Here is a 6,128-nt window from a genome sequence, read left to right as displayed (position 1 = left end):
TATGTTAGGGCTTTTCAAAGCCTGTATGGACATCACATTCTTCAGCTTTTTCTTTTAAACTTCTTGGCTATTATAATGTTTGGCCTATGTTATGCATAGGCTCAGGAACCTATGATGTTAAGACTTTTAACATAAAATATATAAGATAACACAGTAGAAAGTAATAAGTTAAAATATACATTAGGTTAAATTTCCATCTTAATTAAATATAAGAATTTTCTTAAGAAGAAGAGACATCTGATCCATTACTTTGTAAGCATTTTCATATTCTTTGAAAGTACTGAACTCACTATAGTCTCAATAGTTTATATTAATGAAAACCTTACATAAAGAAACTTGCTTTTCTTTCCACCACAGGCATAAAGATTATTAGAAAGTAGATAACAGCATTAAAAACTGTCTACTTATTTTTATGCCCAAGTATACATTACATATTCCTTTCAAAATAGAATAAAAAGAACTTGTACATTAACTTTATCCAAATGTAATTGTATGTTTGTTTATTCTGTTTGTCACAGTCCATACTATAATGTATAAATAGAAGAGAATGTGGTAGACTTAAAACTAAGCTCGGTTACATTCTCAGTTTAACATACAGCATGTCTGGGTATGCAAACATTAATCATAAATGAAATCAACATTAGTTTCAACATTAAGTGAAATCTGGAAATCAACAATTAAGCTGTCACAGTGAATCCATACAATTTGAAGCAGTATGTAATTCTTTCATTTTTAATAAAAACATTAACTGTGATAATTTAAATTATTAAAACCCATATTTTTAAAATTTTATAATATGAAACAAAGTGATGATACATTAAATTCAATATAACAAATGTTTGATATTTAGACAATTTAAATTATCTATACTTTTTTTTCAAAGTTAAACCCAAGATTGTATAAAGTGGAGTTTATGCTAACATTTTTACAAAAGGAGGATATAGAGCTGTTTTTATGTCACAATTATTAAGCAGTCTAATATTTCAATGGAATCATTGTAAGTAAGAATAATAGAGAAAAGTTTTCACTACATAATTGCATATTACATGTAAAACTTTTTAAATTGTTTATAACTATGCAGTTTTGCTGTGCTTATTTTTCTTCTAGCCAAATAAGCAGTCATTAATTAAATTCAGAATATATATATTATAAACTCTGAGTTGCAGCTTGAATAAAAAAAAATAAAGTTTTTAAAGAGCCAATGCATCATTTAAAACATAAGGAAGCCACTACACATGCAAGAAAAAAGGTCCTCACACTTTCTGTCTGTCTGATTGTGGCAGCCAAGATTGAACATAGAATACAGGAAATTCTAAAAACATGGTGAAGGGAAAATAATCTTTGCAACTTCTATGAAACTTTAAACAGCAAATAGCCTTTTTACTCTGCCAAAGGAATCTCTGAAATCTGAACTTACATGAGAAGTGTTGGAAGATTATTTCCCCTACACCCTTGCCTTCTGGTTGACTGCACTTTAAAAGTTGAAAGTGCAAACAACTTAAAAAAAAAAAAAAGAAAATACAAACTTGATTAAAAGCAAGTCAGTGATTCTTAAAAACAAACAGAAAAACCCAAACAATCAGAATGTATGTTCTTAGAAATTTGTTTCTTTTATTTTAAAACCTTAAGTGTAATCACTTATGCCTTTTGAATCAATCAGAGCTCCATTAAATTTTAAGAGAATTTAGACTTTGTGTCCTTCCATATGAATAAAAAGAATACCGATTTTTTCCTAAATTATTACAGAAAATTTTATCAATTATCAAGGAAATTAGATGAGGTAAATGTAATTAACATGACTTAAAACAGAAACAAACATTTGTATCTATCAAATGAAATAAAGACATAAATAAATATCATTAGATCTCTCCCAAGATATCATTGATGAGAATCTGAGATGTCAATGTATCCTTGAGTACATTAAGTAGGGGGATTAAAGAAAGCAATTTCAACTGCTTATGGATTTTCCAGAGAGCCTTGTGGTTTTAGTGTTGCAGGCTGTCTGCCAGGCTGACTCTGGGTAATGCCTCCCAGCGTCTTTTCCTTTAATATCTCCTCGGTAGTTAGGCCAGGACTGCAGTTACCTTATTAGAATTTTTCACTCTACTTTGCGTTGATCTTTTCACACCAGCCTCTTCAAAGCTCCCTTTACATCTTTGTTTCTCAGAGTGTAAATGAGGGACTTGAGGGTAGCAGTGACTACTGTGTACAAAAGGGCTATGAACTTGCCCCGACTGTAGGCATAGGAGCTGTTGGGCTGGATATAGACAGCTGTGATGGTCCTGTAGAAAAGCATCACCACCAACAGGTGGGACCCACACATGCCCAGGGCTTTACGCCAGGCTTGGGCCGACCTGATCCTCATCACTGCCTGGGCAATGTAGCCATAGGAGACCAGGATGAGGGCCAGGGGGAGGAGGAACAGGACAAAGACACCACAAAGAGCTGGACCTCATTGGCATGAATGTCTACACAGGCTAACTTGATCATGGCCGGCACTTCACAGAAAAAGTGGAGAATTCTGCAGTTCCCACAGAGGGGAAGTCAGAGGGTGACGGTGCCCTGTATGAGGGTGTTGCCCACTCCACTCAAACATGCAGCTCCAGCGAGAGACTGGAAAAGCTGTGGGTGCATAACTGTGGCATAATGGAGTGGTCTGCACACAGCACGTAATGATCAAATGCCATGACAGCCAGGAGCACACACTCCGTGGATCCCAGGCCCAGGGACAAGTAGAGTTGAATGGCACAGCCCAGAGGGGTAATAGTCTTGGTTGGACCGTGGAGGTTCCACAGCAGCTGGGGAATGATTCTGGTAGTTAAACAGAGGTCAACAAAGGAGAGATTGGAGAGAAAGTAGTACATGGGTGTGTGGAGCATGGGATCCAGGCAGGAGACCAGGATGATGGCTGTGTTGTCCACCAGAGTCAGGAGGTAGGAAATTAGCACAATCACAAAGAGGATCTTCTCAAGCTGTGGCTAGTCACAGAAGCCCACCAGTATGAAATCACCTCCCAAACTCTCATTGATCCTCTTCATCTCCCTACTCAGGGAAAGAAGAGAGACAAGTAGGAAAATACAGCCACTGGGGAGTGGGAGGCAACTGAAAATAGAAATAAACTTTGAGAAATTAACCCTGAGTGTGGGGACTGGGTGTGGGTAAGGAGAGGACAGAGAGAGAGAACAGAGAGAGAAGAAACAAGATAGAGGCAGAGACAGAGTAAAGAGAAAGAAACCTGCAGGTCTCCATAGTAAGGTGTAAGCATGTACTTAAAGAGAACTGTTAAAAGATGAGGTGACAGAAAAGAGAGCATACAAGAAGTGATTAATAATTAATGATTTTTTAGTTCTTCCAAATTTTCTATTTTTTTTTTTTTTTTCTGTCTGGAAATCCTGCCCCTTCCTCCTTCAGAGCATCTTATAAGTCATAAGTCAAAGAAAAAAGGAAATTATTTCCCAATGAATGAACATCTTCTTTATGGCTATTTTAGCAGTCATCAGTAGTAAAAGTAAGTTAGGATCAGGTATATTCTTGAACAAATTTCTTTTATATAATTATTTCAATATTCTACACTGATATATGCATTTGTCAATATCATACTAAGTTGGAGTGTGGATCTCATGTTGCTATAATTACTTCACAGAGAACAACTATATATTAAATACCTTTCCTCTCAAATTTTTCTTAACATATCAGATTGGACAGTCTAGTTTAGATGATATTAAGATGATTTTATTCTCCAGAAAGTAGCACTATTATAAGTTACAAATGATTTTAATGCCTTACTGATAGCATTTTATTGGAATTGGACATTTTAATTTCATATTAATTAAAGTACCAAAACTTAAAAAAAAAAATCATTCCTTGGTTTCCACTGAAATTGTATTTGGAATATAATCTGTATTTTCCATAATATAACTTTATATTATATATTATCAGAATAAGAAGTCTAATTACAGCAAAAAAGTGCTACTGCTATGTTTAGTCATACTCTTATTCCATAGGTCACCGCTGACCTGCAGAAGAGGTTGGGGATGAGAAAAAGAGTATATTTTGAAAATGGGACAAAAAAAATTTGTTGTAGGACATTTTTCCTGAATGCAATCAGACTGCCTTTCTTGGCAAGGGGTGTGAAAGTAAAGCACTAAAGAATGAATAGGAGCTAACCAGTGCATAGATGAGGCCTGAGGTAAGGAAACATTGTTTTCAGCAGAAGGAATAATAAGATAAGGCTGGGAGCTGAAAAAGCATCGTGGCATGTTGTGGGCGATTAAGGTAGCATGCATGAAGTCCACCTTTCAGCAATGCCGGAAACATGGCCGCCAGGGCTGATGCAACAACAGCTTGGGTTGCCCTCCGCCTTCTTTACGGAAGCGGTTCGCGCCAAAAGTACTAACCATACATCTGCCTTCCACCCCAGCAACAGCAACCGCCAATCCCCCTACATCTGCCTTCCACCCTAGCAACAGCAGCAGCCAATCCTAGATCACCACCCGTCCTTACTAGCCACCCCCATCCTACCCTAGAGTATATATGCTCAGCCTCCTCAATAAAATTTTGCAGCTTGATCAGAATACTTGTCTTGCTGTCGTTCTTCGTGTCTCTTGTCCCATACCATTCTTCCTTCACAGGACTTGGAGCTTCCGTTGATTGTCCCGCGGGCCGGGACAGTGGCACTGAAGAACATCTGAGTATTGCTGAAATGCAGAACACGAAGGAAAACATGTCACAGGATTAGGCTGCAACAGCAGGCAGGTATAGGAAGGGGGAGAATTATTTAAATTATGTTAAAGATTTGGATTTCTCCAAAAGGCCCTAGAAGTCAGCTCTTGAGTGGTTTTTAAACAGATGAAGAGAAAATGCAGGTCAAGAGGGAGCAGGTAGTTAAACTGATGTTTGTATTTAAAAAATAATTCTGGTCTTAGATTGCAAAATGCATTGGCAAATAGTAAATTGAGATGAGCAAATAAGTTAAGAGGCTGAATTACTACTCTAGATAGAGATGGCTTCGAGGGCAGAGGGAAGATTTATATCTTTAGACCTAGAAATATTTAGAAGTTATAATCAACAGGCTTTGTGTGTGAGAAGAAAAGGTTAATGATGGATTGTGGTTTTATTTCTTGAACAATTGAGTGTTGTTTACAGAGATAGAGGACATGAAAGCCGAGAAAATCATTTGTAGAGAAGATATTAGATTCATATATCTCTATGTACATATTGCTAAACATTTAAATAGATAGGAAATGTCAAATGTAATTCAATTCTGCTTTTTGACTCTTTATCACACATCTTCTCCCAAGTCATCTGCTTGGATATAACCAGGATGTCATTTTGGTTTCCATCATTACTTTCCCTAAGAAATATTTCTTCACCTTACAATTTTGATCATCTCAAAACTATCTGAGCTTTAATTTGAATGTGAAGATATTTTTGTATGTTTCATGTATTTTAACCAACCTATCCTCAGTCATTTAATTAAAAAAAAATCTTGCACATATATAATCCTAGTCGGCAAAGCCTTTGGAGGTTTCTGTTACCTTTGTACTCTTCATTCCCTTTTCTACAGCACTATCAGAATCACATAAAAATAGGATGTCCTTCAGAATACAATTTTCATTTCTAAAATGTGAAATTCAAAAACCACATCATTGTGTTCTCCAGTCTGCACAATTTCTATTTTCCTTTTGGTTTTCAGAACTATCTCTCAAATTTATAATTTGTTCTGGCCAAAATAATCCCTTTACTCTACTCCACGCAAAATTCTAATTTCTGATTCAATTTTTTTGCCAGCCTTATGTCTCTTCCTTGCTAGGACTATTCCATTTCCTTTACCCTTAACAAATTCTACTCACCTGTTAATATTTATTTCTGCACCAGCATCTTCCAAGAGGCACTCAAATCTCCTTTTGACAAAAGTTTCTTTTCTGAAATCCTGCACTACATTTTTGGTAATTGTTTGTTATTTGCACAAGGACCATTTCATTGAGTACCATGTGTGCTGAAATGGGAAGTAAACTCCTAATGGGCAAGATATTTCACTTAAATATTTTCTTATCATTAGCAGCATTGTAGGCTTGTTTTTGGAACATAGTAGGCATCAAATTCACCTTGAATAAACTAATGCCTTT

At 36.0% G+C, this 6,128-nt stretch overlaps 1 pseudogene; it reads right to left on the bottom strand.

The window, feature by feature from the left end:
- Window positions 1-2,098: 2,098 nt before the first annotated feature.
- Window positions 2,099-3,038, bottom strand: LOC119540749 (annotated as a pseudogene).
- Window positions 3,039-6,128: the final 3,090 nt, after the last annotated feature.

The sequence above is a fragment of the Choloepus didactylus genome, chromosome 7, assembly GCF_015220235.1.
Source record: "Choloepus didactylus isolate mChoDid1 chromosome 7, mChoDid1.pri, whole genome shotgun sequence".
Classification (NCBI taxonomy): domain Eukaryota; kingdom Metazoa; phylum Chordata; class Mammalia; order Pilosa; family Megalonychidae; genus Choloepus; species Choloepus didactylus.
This window is presented reverse-complemented; position numbering and strand designations above follow the sequence as displayed.